The sequence below is a fragment of the Hypanus sabinus genome, chromosome 18 (genome assembly GCF_030144855.1).
Source record: "Hypanus sabinus isolate sHypSab1 chromosome 18, sHypSab1.hap1, whole genome shotgun sequence".
Classification (NCBI taxonomy): domain Eukaryota; kingdom Metazoa; phylum Chordata; class Chondrichthyes; order Myliobatiformes; family Dasyatidae; genus Hypanus; species Hypanus sabinus.
Window position 1 is genome coordinate 34,774,436 of NC_082723.1, and position 15,369 is coordinate 34,789,804.

The following is a 15,369-nucleotide window of genomic DNA, read 5'->3' on the forward strand; positions in this document are numbered from 1 at the left end:
ACCAGAAGACCACAATCTGTGCAGATTGGTGATAATATCTCCTCCTCACTGACGATCAACACTGGTGCACCTCAGGGGTGTGTGCCGCACCATCAACCGGGCATATTAAGTGTCCTGTAGCCGTCCATCCTCCTGATAATCTGGTAAACAACTGAGCTGTTGCATTATACCAGCCTAAGTAGATGGAGCTGGATAATTGGTTTGTGCCATTCTGCTGCAGGGGTGTGTGCTTAGCCCACTGCTCTACTCTCTATATACCCATGACTGTGTGGCTAGGCATAGCTCAAATACCATCTATAAATTTGCTGATGATACAACCATTGTTGGTAGAATCTCAGGTGGTGGCAAGAGGGCATACAGGAGTGAGATATGCCAACTAATGGAGTGGTGCTGCAGCAACAACCTGGCACTCAACATTAGTAAGATGAAAGAGCTGATTGTGGACTTAAGGGTAAGACGAAGGAACACATACCAATCCTCATAGAGGGATCAAAAGTAGAGAGAGTGAGCAGTTTCAAGTTCCTTGGTGTCAAGATCTCTGAGGATCTATCCTAGTCCCAACATAACGATGCAGTTATAAAGAAGGCAAGACCGTGGCTATAATTTATTAGGAGTTTGAAGAGATTTAGTATGTTAACAAGTACACTCAAAAACTTCTATAGGTGTACTGTGGGCAGCATTCTGACAGGCTGCATCACTCTCTGGAATGGGTGGGGGGAGAGTGGGTGGCTACTGCACAGGACCAAAAGAAGCTGCAGAGGGCTATAAATTTAGTCAGCTCCATCTTGGGTACTAACCTACAAAGGACTCAGGACATCTTCAAGGAACGGTGTCTCTGAAAGGCAGCATCCATTATTAAGGACCCAGGGCATGCCCTTTTCTCACTGTTACCATCAGGTAGGAGATATAGAAGCCTGAAGGCGCTCACTCAGTGATTCAGGAACAGCCTCTTCCCCTCTGTCATCTGATTTCTAAATGGACATTGAACTTTTGGACACTACCTCACTTTTTTTTTAATATATAGTATTTCTGTTTTTTGCGTCATTTTTAATCTATTCAATATACATATGCTGTATTAAGTATACTCAATAAGATGTTTTTTTTCTTCTATATTATGTATTGCATTGAACTGCTGCTGCTAAGTTAACAAATTACACATTACATGCCGGTGATAATAAACCTGATTCTGATTCTGATTCCCAAGAACCTTCTCACTAGTTATGGTAACTACTCATTTCATGCCCCCTGACACCTGGAACTTCCACCATACTGCTGGTGTCTTCCGCAGTGAAGACTGATGGAAGATACTTATTCAGTTTGTCCATTATTTTGTCATCCCACATTACTATATCTCCAGCATCATTATCTAGTGGTCTGATATCCACTCTCGCTTCTCTGTTACACTCTATGTAAGAAACTTTTGGTATCCTCTTTAATATTATTGGCCAGCTTACTTTCCATCTTTACTTTCTTAATGGCTTTTTTAGTTACCTTCTGTTGGTTTTTGAAAGCCTCCCAATCTAACTTCCTACTAATTTTTGCTCTATTTTATGCAAATCTCTTTGGCTTTGACTTCTGTTGTTCATCATGATTGTGTCACTTTCCTTTTGGAATACTTCTTCCTCTTTGGGATGTATCTATCCTGTGTCTTCCGAATTGCTTCCAGAAACTCCAGCCATTGCTGCTCTGCCAGTGTTTTTTCCATTCAATTCCAGCCAACTCCTCTCTCATTGCCTCTGTAATTCCCTTTACTCCACGGTTATACTGATACATCTGACTTTAGCTTCTCAAATTTCAGGGTGAATTTGGTCATATTATGATCATTTGCCCCTAAGGGCTCGTTTACCTTAAGCTCTCTAATCAATTCTGGTTAATTTCACAACACCCAATCCAGAATAGCTGATCCTCTCGTGAGCTCAACCACTACGTACTCTAAAAATCCATCTCATAGGCACTCTAGAAAATCCCCCTCCTGGAATCCAGCACCAACCTGATTTTCCCGGTCTTCCTGCATATTGAAGTCCCCCATGACTATTGTAACATTATCCTAGTGTCATGCATTTTCTATCTCCCGTTGCCTTCATCAACCGTGGGATTGAGTTTAAGAGCCGAGAGGTAACGTTGCAGCTATATAGGACCCTGGTCAGACCCCACTTGGAGTACTGTGCTCAGTTCTGGTCACCTCACTACAGGAAGGATGTGGAAACTATAGAAAGGGTGCAGAGGAGATTTACAAGGATGTTGCCTGGATTGAGGAGCATGCCTTATGAGAATAGGTTGAGTGAACTTTGCCTTTTTCCTTGGAGTGACGGAGGATGATTCGTGGCCTGATAGAGGTGTATAAGATGATGAGAGACATTGATTATGTGGATAGTCAGAGGCTTTTTCCCAGGGCTGAAATGGCTAACATGAGAGGGCACAGTTTTAAGGTGCTTAGAAGTAGGTACAGAGGAAATGTCAGGGGTAAGTTTTTTATGCAGAGTGGTGAGTGCGTGGAATGGGCTGCTGGTGACAGTGGTGGAGCCGGATATGATAGGATCTTTTAAGATAATCCTCGATAGGTACATGGAGCTTAGAAAAATAGAGGGCAATGGGTAACCCTCGGTAATTTCTAAATTAAGTCCATGTTCGACACAGCATTGTGGGCCGAAGAGCCTGTATTGTGCTGTAGGTTTTCTATGTAATTTGTAGGCCATATTTTTACCACTGTTTTGAGTCTGTATACAACTCCCATCAGGATCTTTTAACCCTTGCAGTTCCTTAGCTCTATCCACAATGATTCAACATCTTCCAACCCTGTGTCACCTCTTTCTACTAATTTGATTTCATTTTTTACCAAGAGAACTACACTGTCCCCTCTACCTACCTGCCTATCCTTTCAACACAATATGTATCCTTGGATATTAAGCACCCAGCTATAATCTTTCAGCCATGATTCTTTGATGCCTGCAACATCATACCTGCCAATGTGCAACTGTGTTGCAAGTTCAGCTACTTTATTCTGTACACTGTAAAGAAATCTTTTGTCACATTGCCCTTCATAAATCAAAATATTGAGGACAAGAGATGGGATGTTGATTGGCCAAATGGACTACTTCTGCTCCTATGGTCTTGTGGTCTTATGCTATGTTGAAGTGTATAAGACAAATTACATGAGGCCTAATTTCAAGTGTGTGCAATTTTGATCACCTACCTACAGGAAAGGTATAAATAAGGTTGAATGATTACAAAAAATATTACAAGGATGTTACTGGGTCTGGAGGACGTCAGTTAAAAGTAAAGATTGAATAAGTTAGGACTTTATTCCTTGGAATGGAGAGGATTGAGAGGAGATTTGATAGAGGTATACAAAATTATGAAGGGTACAGATAGAGTAAATGCAAACACTGAGCTTGAGTGGGACTACAACCCACGGGCATGTGTTAAGGGTGATAAGTGAAAGTTTTAAGGGGCACAGGATAGATATGTCCCATAGAGGAAGAAGTTCTGAAGTGCCAGGTGTAGACAACCATGGCTGATGAGGAAAGTTCAGGGTAGCATAAAGGCCAAGGAAAGGACATATCAAGTAGCAAAACTGAATGCGAAGTTGGATATTTGGGAAGCTTTTAAAATCCAACAAAAGGCAACTAAAAAAAGCCATAAGAAGGGAAAAGATGAAATATGAGGACAGACTAGCCAATAATATAAAGCAGGATACCAAAAGTTTTTTCAGTTATGTAAAGAGTAAAAGGAAGTAATATTGGAGCACTGGACAATGATGCTGGTGAGCTAGTAATGGGGAACAAAGAAATGGCAGATGAACCTGATAGGTACTTTGCATCTGCCTTCACTGCGGAAGACAATAGCAGTGTGCCAGAGAGCAGGAGCGAGGACTATTGCTATTACAAAGTAAAAAGTGTGAAGCAAACTGAAAGGTCTTACGGTGGATAAGTCACCTGGTCCAGATGGACTACATCCCAGCGTCCTGAGAGAGGTTGCAGAAGAGATGGCAGATGTATTGGTCATGATCTTTCAAGAATCACTTGATTCTGGCATGGTCCCGGAGGACTGGAAGATTGCAAATGTCACTCCACTCCTTAAGAAGGGGGGAAGGTAAAAGAAAGGGCATAATAGGCCAGTTAGCCTAACCTCAGTGGTTGGGGAAGTATTGGAGTCTAATGTTAAAGATGAGGTTTTGAGGTACTTTGACAAAATAAGTCAAAGACAGCATGGTTTCTGTAAAGGGAAATCTTGCCAGTTAAATCTGTTAGAGTTCTTCAAGGAAGTAACAAACAGGGTGGACAAAGGAGAGACAGTGGATGTCATTTACTTAGATTTTCAGAAGGCACTTGATAATGTGCCATACATGAAGCTGCTTGACGATAAAATCCTATGGCATTACAGAAAAGATACTGACATGGATAGCAGAATGGCTGACAGGCAGGAGGCAGTGAGTGGGATTAAAAGAGGCTTTTCTGTTTGGCTGCCGGTGACGAGTGGTGTTCCCCAGGGGTCAGTATTGAGACCGCAGCTTTTCACATTGTTTGTCAATGATTTGGAGAATGGAATTGATGGCTCTGTGGCAAAGTTTGCGGATGATACAAAGATAGGCGGAGTGATCAGTAGTGCTGAGGAAGCAACACAATTGCAGCAGGACTTAGACAAATTGGAAGAATGGGCAAAAAAGTGGCAGACAAAATAGTGTTGGGAAATGTATGATAATGCATTTTGGTAAAAGGAGCAGTAGTGCAGACTATTATCTAAATGGGGAGAAGGTTCAAACATCAGAGGTGCAGAGGGACTTAGGAGTCCTCGTGCAAAACTCCCAGAAAGTTCATTTACAGATTGAGTCTGTGGTAAAGAAGGCAAATGGAATGTTTACATTTATTTCCAGAGGAATAGAAGATAAAAGCAAAGTGATAATGCTGAAGCTACAAGTCAGGCCACACTTGGAATATTGTCAACGGTTTTGGGCCCCAGATCTCTGAAAGTATGTGTAGTCATTGGGGAGGGTTGAGTAGGGTTTGGCAGCTTTGGGCCTGTACTCACTGGAATTTCAAAGGATGTGGGAGGATCTCATTGAAGCCTTCTGAATGTTGAAAGGACTAGGTAGGGTGGATGTGGAGAGGATGTTTCCTGTGGTGGGGGTATCCGGAACTAGAGGGCACAGCCTCAAAATTGGACGGAGATAAGGAGGAATTTTTTTTTAACCCAGAGAGTAGTAAATCTGCAGAATTCTCTGCTGCAGACTCCAGTTGAAATCAAGTCCATGTCTATAGTTAAGGCAGAAGTTGATTGTTTCCTGATCAGTCAGGGCATCAAAGGATACGGCGAGAAGGCAGGAGTACAGGGTTCAGTGACATCTGGGATCAGCCATGATGGAATGCTGGAGCAGACTCGATGGGCTGAATGGCCTAATTCTGTTCCTGTCTTTTGTCTTGTGGTCTTATGAGGTGAAACACCTTCACTCAGAGGGTCATCAAGAGTATGGAATGAGCTGCCAGTGCAAACAGTGCATGCAAGCTTGACGTCAATATTTAAGAGAAGTTTGGATAGGTTGGGGTATGGAGGGCTTTCATTGGGAGTAGGCAGCTTAACTGGGTCAGCATGGACTGGATGGGCTGCAGGGCCTTTTTCTGTGCTGCACTTCTCTATGACTCTAAGATCCTTCTGTACAGCAGAGCTCCTAAAGGGTCCAGCCACTTACTGTGCACTTCCATTTTACATCGATCTCCCAAAATCTATTACCTTTCACTTACCCAGATGAGCCTCCATTTGTCATTTCTCTACCCAAATTTCCAACTAATCCAGATCCTGCTGTTCCTTTTGACACCCTTTCTTGCTCTCCAGAACAGAAGAAGGTAGAAGACATGGAAGAGAACAGACACATACTGGGTGGATGCTTTGGCAAGCATTTCGCTCCATCTGCCTTAGCCATCTGAATCTCCTTGATTGTCAGCCATTTTAATTCTGCCTACCACCCCCACAATGACCTGCCAAGATAAGGCTAAACGCAAACTGGAGGAGCAGCATTTAGTATCCCCCTGGGTGGTCTTTCCTCTGCCCCTTTTTTCTCACCTCCAGATTTACCCAGCCCCCATTACTGAATTGAATTAACTTTATTTCTTACATCCTCCACTTAAATGAGAAGGAAAAGTCTTTACGTACGTCTCCATCTAAATGTGCAATGTGCAATTGATAATACTTTGTAATAAGTGGTAGTAAATAGTGTGTACAACAGGACAGTCAATATAACATAGAAATACAGTTGTGTCAGCATGAATTACTCAGTCTGATGGCCTGATGGAGGGAGCTGTCCCGGGGCCTGTTGGTCCTGGCTTCAATGCTGTGGTACCACTTCCCGGATGGTAGTAGCTGGAACAGTTTTTGGTTGGGGTGACTTGGGTCCCCAATGATCCTTCGGGCCCTTTTTAAGCACCTACCTCTGAATAGTAGTAAGTTCACATCTACAGATGCACCACTCTCTGCAGAGTCCTGTGATTGAGGGAATTACAGTTCCCGTTCCAGACAGTGATGTAGCCAGTCAGGATGCTTTCAATTGTGCCCCTGTACAAAGTCCTTAGATTTTGGGGAGTCAACCCAAACTTCTTCAACCGTCTGAGGTAAAAGAGGTGTTGTTGTGCCTTTTTCACCGCATAGCCAGTGTGTACAGACCACGTGAGGTCCTCGGTGATCTGGATGCCGAGGAACTTGAAGCTGTTCATCCTCTCAACCCCTGATCCTTTGATGTCAGTAGGAGTTAGCCTGTCTCCATTCCTCCTGTAGTCCACAACCAGCTCCTTTATTTTTATGACATTGAGGGAGAAGTTTTTTTGACACCACTGTGTCAGGGTTATGACTTCTTCTCTGTAGGCTGCCTCGTTATTCTTTGAGATGAGGCCAATCAATGTAGTATTGTCAACAAATTTGATTAGCAGATTGGAGCTGTGGGTGGCAACACAGTTATGGGTGTACAGAGAGTAAAGGAGGGGCTCCTATGTTGACAGTCAGAGGAGCAGAGGGAGCCCACTCTTACCACCTGCCAGCGATCTGACAGGAAGTCCAGGATCCAGCTGCACAAGGCAGCATAAAGGCCGAGATCTCTGAGCTTTTTGTCAAGTCTGGAGGGAGTTATGGTGTTGAATGCTGAACTGTAGTCCAAGAACAGCATTCTCACACCATGCTACTTTCTGCTCTCCCACTCTTTCCATCTGCCCATCACCCACATACTCCTCCCACTAGTTCCCATTCCCCCACTGTACGTATTTGCCCTCCCTACCTCTCCCCCCCCCCCCGAATTCCACATTCTGCCTCTAATCAGATTCCATCATTTTCAGCCCTTTGTCACTTCCATCTATCACCTCTTAGCTTCTGGCACTATTCCCACTCTCCTCCTCCGCCATCTGCCTATCACTCCCCCTCAGCTGAATCCACTTATCTCCCGCCAGCTTTTGCTCCTTACCCACCACCACTGTTTACTGGCTACCTTCCCTTTCTCTTCCAGTGCAACTGAAGGATCTCAAACATTCCCTCCTTAATATTGCCAGAGCCACTAAGTTCTCCCAGCGGTCGTTGTGTTACAAATGTAAGAGTTGGGAAATGCAAAACAGAGGAGGTGCCCAGCAGGTCAGGTAGGATCATTTCCATGCCCAGAGAAAGAAAAGTTTGAAGCTTATTACCCTAGTTACCCTGAATTTGAATTTGAATTCATTCAAATCTTACGTCCATCCCACAACGAGGGAGTAAAAATCTTCGCATTATGACTCTGTTGCAATTTACAGTCATGTGAATTTAAGTCTAATGACCTGCAGAAAGAAGCTGTCTCGTAGATTGTTGGTCCTGGCTTTTATGCTGTGGTACCGTTTGCCAGACAGAAGCAGCTGAAACAGTTTATGGTTGGGGTGACTGGTGTTTCCGAACCTTCCAGGCCTTCTTTATGCACCTGCCGCTGTAAATGTTCTCAGTGGAGGGAAGTTCACATCCGCAGACACGCTGGGCTGTCCGTACCACTCTCTGTAGTGCCCAGCAATCAAGGTTGGTGCAGTTCCCGTACGAGGTGGTGATGCAGCCAGTCAGGATGCCCTCAATGGTGTCCCTGTAGAAGGTCTTGAGGATTTGGGGGCTCATGCCAAACTTCTTCAGTCGCCTGAAGAGGAAGGGACACTCTTGTGCTTTTTTTGCCACCCAGCCGGTGTGTTCAGTCCAGGTGGGATCTTCGGTGATGTGTATACCGAGGAACTTGAAACTACTCACCCTCTCAATGCAGTCTTTTGATGTCGATCGGGGCGAGCCTGTCTCCCTCCTGTGATCCACAATCAACTCTTTCGATTTTTGGACATTGAGGGAGAAGTTGTTATCTTGGCACCACTGTGTCAGGGTGTCTCATTGCCACTAGAAATAAGGCCAATCAAAGTCATGTCACCTTTGAATTTGATCAGCAGCTGTGTATGGCAGGACAGTCATGGGTGTGGAGGAGGGGACTCAGGACACAACCCTGTGTTGAGGGGCAGAGGTGAGGGAGCCCAACACCACCTGCCAGAAATCTGATAGCAAGTCTAGGATCCAGTGCAGGCTGAGGTCTCTGAGCTTCCTGTCAAGTCTGGAGGGGATTATGGTGTTGAATGCTGAACTGTAGTCCAGGAGCAGCATTTTCACATAATCATCCCTCTTCTCCAGGTGAGTGAGCGCCGTGTCTATGGTGGCATTGGTAGACCGGTTCCGCCAGTAGGTGAATTGTAAGGGATCCAGTTTGGCTGGTAGTATGCTGCAGATGTAGCTGTTAACCAGCCTCTCAAAGCATTTGCTTATGATTGAGGTGAGTGCAACAGGGCGCCAATTGTTCAGGCATGGTTTTTTCAGCTACAGGGACAATGATGGACGATTTGAAATGGGAGGGCACTGCACACTGGGAGAGGGAGAGGTTAAAAACACACCAGCCAGCTGTTCCGCACACACTTTGGGACCCGTCCTGGGATGCCATCTTTGCAGTGGTTGTCATTTGGAATGATCTAAGTATTCAGCCTTAGAGATGACCAAGAAGCTGGTCTCATCGGCAGCTTTCCTGGGGAGTTCAGTCTTAACAACCTCGAATTGAGTTGTAGCTCATGTAGCTCATGTAACATGTAGCTCGTCCGAGAGTGAGGGGGCAATGTTGGCTGTGGCTCCTCTCGAAGTCCACGACGGTGTGCAGCCCTTGCCATACACTGCGTGTGTCATTGTCGCAGAGTTGTGTCTGAATTTTGTCCCTGTGTTGCCGTTTTGCCACCTTGATGGCTCTACATAAATCAAAGTGGCATCTCTTGAGCTCCTGTTGGTCTCCAGAGGTGAAGACTTTATCCCTTGCACTGAGAGCAATGTGCACTGATCCATTTATCTATGCCTTCTGCTTTGGGTAGATCTGTCAGAGATGTTCCACTCTTAACCCCAATGGTCACTATGGTCACCCTGGGGTCACCCTATCAGAGACATTCCACTCCTCACCCTGAATAGTCACCATCACCACCCTGGTGTCTCCCTATCAGAGATGTCCTCCCGCCCACCTTCACTGCAGTTTAATTAGCTTCTTTTGTCTCATTCCTGTTCTGATTAAGGTCTTTGATCTGAAGATTAACTCCACTCATCTTCTCATGGATGCTGCCTGACTTGCTGAGTGTTTCCAGCATTTTCTGTTTATGTTTCGGATTTCCAGCATCTGTTGTTTTATTGATTTAGTTCTCTTGTTAAGTTATGTGTCTGATTCTTCAGGCTTATCTCTGATCCCTCCGATTATTAGTTGGAGATTCTTCTCTTAGTGTTCAGGAGGGATACGTTCCAACGTTTCAGTCATGAGAATAGCAGTCCTGATGAAGGGTCTCAGCTCAAAATGTCGACTGCTTATTCCCCTCCATAGATGCTGCCTGATCTGCTGAGTTTCTCCAGCATTTTGTGTGTTGCTCTGGATTTCCAGCATCTGCAGAATCTCTTGTGGTTGTGAGCTTAGGATGTCCAGACGTTGCCCTCAGCTTGGCTGATAGAGACTGTATGACAGCACTGCACCAGAATCCAATATGCAACCTGGTGCTCCACCCCAAAACACTCTTATCTATTCTTCCCTCCCTATTCAGCCAGTGGACACTGGGGGTGTTAATGTTCCAAGGTAGACAAATCAACTTAGGACAAAATGCAGGTACAGAGTGATAAAGTCTTGTTAGCAAAGAATAAACATTTGGATGAAAGGATTTTGGAAGGCCATGATCCATCTATGGGTAGAAGATCAGGTCAGTATGGACTGGATGGGCCAAAGGGCCTGTTTTCTGTGTTGTAGTGCTCTATGACTCTGTAGCCCAAGAGAAAAGGTATGTTAGTGTTTGTACCAGTGCATTCCCTCATAGGAAACCTTTCTACAATTGGATAAGGCTGGTGAGACTGCCTGAACCAGTCCTTACAGCTTTAGTGCCCTTACCCAAGGAAGGCTATTCTTGCCTCAGAGGAAGATGGAGTGATGATGGCAGGTTCCGAACAGTAGCCACGTGAAGACAGATTGAGTACTTTTCAAAAGTTTAAAATAATGAGTGGAGGATTTATTTAACATGCAAAGGACATGATAGGCTAGAAGTGGGTAAAAAGGTGAGTGTTTTGAAATCAGAGGTAGGAGGCCTAGGTCTGAAGTAAGGAGGTTGCAGATTGTTTTGAATTTTCAATTCTAGAGGGCTGTGAGCGCTTAATCACTTAGCCATTGTATTCATAACAAAGATCGACACGTTGCTGGGTACTTACGGAATGCATAGATTCAGGGATAATGCTGAGGTCAAAGGTCAGCCATGGCCTAAAGAATGGCAGGAAATTTCAAGAGGTCAGCAGGCGTACACACACTCTTACTTTGTATGTTTATCAAAATGATTAAGACACAGAGGTAAGAGCTTTCTCCTGGTGATCTGTTACGCACATCCACTCTCCTGTGGGAAAAAATGTTAAATTTGTTTGGTCTCAGATGAGGTTGCCAATTTTTCAACGTATCCCCTGCACTCTGCAATGCCAATCCATTTTAAATATCTGAAGAGCTGTGTCACTGAGGCCTTTCAATATATCAATCTTGCCAGATCTATCTTCTTTCTAATGATAGAACTTGAAGTTAAACTTATTTTATGGATGCTACTGTGAGTATAAAAGTATTTGACCCCCGCCCCCCCCGGAAGTTTTGATGTTTTATTGTTTTACAACATTGAATCACAGTGGATTTTTTTGACACTGTTGGACAGGAAAAGATTCCTTTGTGTCAAAGTGATATCAGGTATCTACAGAGTGATCTTATTTAACTACAAATATAAAACACAAAATAATTGATTGCATAATTATCACCTCCTTCAATCAGTATTTACAGCAATTACTGCTTTGAGTCTGTGTGGATAGGTCTCTATCAGCTTTGCACATCTGGACTCTGCAATTTTTCCCCATTCTTTACAAAGGCACTCAAACTCTATCAGATTGCTTGGGGATCATGAGTGAACACCCCTTTTCAAGTCCAACCACAAATTCTCAATTGGATTGAGGTCTGGACTCTGACTCGGCCACTCCAGGGCATTAACTTTGTTGTGTTTAAGCCATTCCTCTGTAGCTCTGGCTTTGTGCTTGGAGTCATTGGCTTATTGGAAAACAAATCTTCTCACAAGTCGCAGCTGTCCTGCAGACTGCATCAGGTTTCCCCCCAGGATTTCCCTGTATTTTACTGCATTCACTTTACCCTCTACCTTTACAAGCCTTCCAGGGCCTGTTGCAGTGAAGCATCCCCACAGTATGATGCAGCCACCAGCATGTTTGATGATAGGTAGTGTGTGTTTGATGATGCGTAGTGTTTGTGTTATGCCAAGCATAGTGTTTAGTCTGATGGGCAAAAAGCTTAATTTTGGTTTCATCAGACCATAGAACCTTCTTCCAGTTGACTTTAGAATCTCCCACATGCCTTCTGGCATACCCCACCCAACATTTCATGTGAGTTTTTTTCAACAGTGGCTTTCTCTTTGCCACTCTCCCATAAAGCTGTGACTGGTGAAGCACCCGGACAACAGTTGTATGCACAGTCTCTCCCTTCTCAGCCACTGAATCTTGTATCTCGTCCAGGATTGCCATAGGTCATTTAGTAGCCTCCTTCAATAGCCCCCGTCTTGCACGGGTCACTCATTTTTTGAAGACAGCTGCTCTAGGCTGATTTACATATTCTTTCTATTTCTTGATGATTGATTTAACTGTACTCCAAGGAATGTTCAGTGACTTGGAAATTTTCTTGTATCAGTCTCCTGACTTGTGCTTTTCAATAACCTTTTCGTGGAGTTGCTCAGGGTGTACTTTTGTCTTCATGGTGTAGTTTTTGCCAGGACACTGACTCACCAGCAGTTGGACCTTCCAGATACATTTGTATTTTACATGCAGAATCTTATGTTGATTCGTGTCAAAAAGCCAAATTCACTCTGATTCAATGTTGTAAAACAATAAAACATAAACACTTCCATTGTGGGGGGGGGGGTGTTGAAACTATACTGTAAAGTTCTACTACGACTGTATATAAAAGCACTAGTGAGACCACATCTGGAGTATTACCTGCAGTTTCAGAGTCAGAGTTTATACAACATGGCAACAAGCACTTCACCCAACTCCTCCATGTTGACCAAGTTTTAAGGGAAAGATATTTTATGAATGGAGATAGTTCAGAGAAGATACAATCACCTCATCCTGTGTTGTTGAATCATCTTATGAGGAAACGGTTGACAGGGAGGATGATCACCTTGAAGGAACAGTCTGAGACAAGAGGAGAAGGTCTCAGAAAAATTCAAAATGAGGAATCATTTCATCTCTCAAACAAAATCCCTGGCCCAGTGATGCACAATCAATAACTCACACTAAGACGTAAGGCGAGATATCGGCTTTTATTGACTGGAAGAAGGAACCAGGAGTGAGTGTCTATCATACTTTGTCCTGGAGACTGAGGCCGAGCGTCAGGCCTCAGATCGCCTTTATACAGGGGCCTGTGGGAGGAGCCACAGGAGCAGTCAGCAGGGGGCGCGTCCAGACAGGCACATAGTTCACCACACTCAGAAACCTGTGGAGACAGAATTCTTAAAGATGTTCAAGCTGAGACAGAGTTTTTAATCAGTAAAGGAATCAGGGGATATGGAAACAGGTTGGGAAAAGGATGAGGGATTGCAAAACATCTTGTTGGAGGAACTCACCAGGTCCATGGAGGGAAAGGGATGGCTGATGTTTTGGGTCAAGACCCTTCAGCAGAATAAAGAGAGGAGAGGGTGAGACATGGTTGGTAAGTGATATGTGGAACTAGGTAAAATGGTGAATGATGTGTAGATAGAACTGAGAGAGAGAGAGAGGAGGTAGCTCTGTGACAAGTTAATGGGTGGAACCAGATAAGAAAGGGATGAGGGGAGAAGAAGCCATGGTGGTTAGGTATGGGGGTCATGGGCAGATGGAATCAGGTGAGGAGGGTAGTGAATCCAGGCCTCAGAGATGGAGAGCTGAGGGGTGAGAGGGGGAGAATAGTAAAGGTGAACAAAGACAGGCAGAGTCTTGTGAAGCATTGGTGGTGAGAAAGGAATACGTGCTTGCAGTTGGAAGAGGTTAAAGTTCATCTGGAAATAAAGGGAAAAGTTCTTCCCGAAAGTAAGAGGAAAGTATAATTTGCTCAGTCAAAACATATTTGATGTGAACAGTATAGAATCCAGATAATAACATGAGGAAGGGAAAAAAAAGATGGATTACTGGGATGAGATGAAGAAGAGACTTGAGGAGAGCTTGAAGTGTAGATCTGGGCCAAGTCTCGATGTGCAGTGGATTCTCTGTAACCCAGACTGTACCTGCTTCCCATTGTGTGGTCCGTTTGAATGGGCTGTATGTACAATCATTGCTTTTGGAATTTGATCAGTACAGGTTGTTATTAGACTGGCTAGTTTAAATATCCCATGTACCTCTGTATGAATACATTGATCATTGAGACTTCCAGCGTCTGAGTTTACCGTGTAGTCCTGTATTTTCCAGATTATTAGTTGGCTGTATTTCAGTCATGGAATTATTAATGGTTGTGTGGTTGGTTGACCCTGACCTAGCATACTGTTATGAATTTCAGATAGGTGTATAAGATGATGAGAGGAATTGATCGTGTGGATAGTCAGAGGCTTTTTCCCAGGGCTGAAATGGCTAGCATGAGAGGGCACAGTTTTAAGGTGCCTGGAAGTAGATACAGAGAAGATGTCAGGGGTATGCTTTTTTATGCAGAGTGGTGAGTGCCCAGAATGGGCTGCCGGCGACGGTGGTGGAGGTGGATACGATAGGGTCTTTTAAGAGACTCCTGGATAGGTACATGGAGCTTAGGAGAATAGAGGGCTACGGGTAACCCTATGTAATTTCTAAAGTACATACATCTTGGCACAGCATTATAGGCTGAAGGGCTTGTATTGTGCTGTAGGTTTTCTATGTTTCTATATATTCTCTTAGGCCATCCAACCAACTGCACAAGGACAGCAAAACTTTTGGATATTAGAGGGAGAGATTAAACTTCACAGAAGAGTCAAATCTTGAAAAGAAATGTGCTAAAAAAAACTTTTCAAAATAATAAGCACCTTCTCAGTGCTGTGAATTTACTAAGAGATTCAATTAATCCTGATGCAGAGTTTTGAAAATTCCTCTCCCCCCACAGATGGTACTCAACCCAGAAATTTCTTACTGCAGATTGTTGCTCTGGGTTACATTGTCTGCAGTCTTTTGTGTCTCTAGATGCAATTAATAAACTGGACTAACACATACAAAATGTTGGAAGAACTCAGCAGGTCAGGCAGCATCTATGGGAAGGCATAAATATCAACATTTCAGGTTGAGAACCTTCATCTGGTCGGGGAAGGAGGGAGGACAGGCTAGAAGGTGACAAAGGGTTTTGTGAATTTAGTACTGTATTATCAAATGCTCTTTGTTGTAACAACTTCAAAAATTGGTGACACGGTAGAGTTATGGTTAGCGAAATGCTTTACAGCACTGGTAATCACCAATCAGGATTCAATTCCCACCATTGTCTTTAAGGAATTCATATGTTCTCCCCATGACCACGTGGGTTTCCTCTGGTTTTCTCCCACATTCCAAAAATGTACAGGTTAAGTTTAGTAAGTGTTGGCACCGGAAGCTTAGCAACACTTTCAGACTGCCCCCAGCACATCCTTGGAGTGAGTTGGTTGTTAACACAAACAATGCATTTCGTTGTATGTTTCGATGTTCAATTTACAAGGATGTTGCCTGAATTGGGGAGCATGCCTTATGAAAACAGGTTGAGTGAACTCGGCCTTTTCTCCTTGGAGTGACAGAGGATGAGAGGAGGCCTGATAGAGGTGTATAAGATGATGAGGGGTATTGATCGTGTCG

At 44.0% G+C, this 15,369-nt stretch overlaps 1 protein-coding gene across 7 annotated transcripts in view; it reads left to right on the top strand.

The window, feature by feature from the left end:
• akna (AT-hook transcription factor) overlaps window positions 1–15,369 on the top strand; it is a 127,787-nt gene that overhangs the window by 95,149 nt on the left and 17,269 nt on the right. The gene's annotated exons all lie outside the window — the stretch shown is intronic.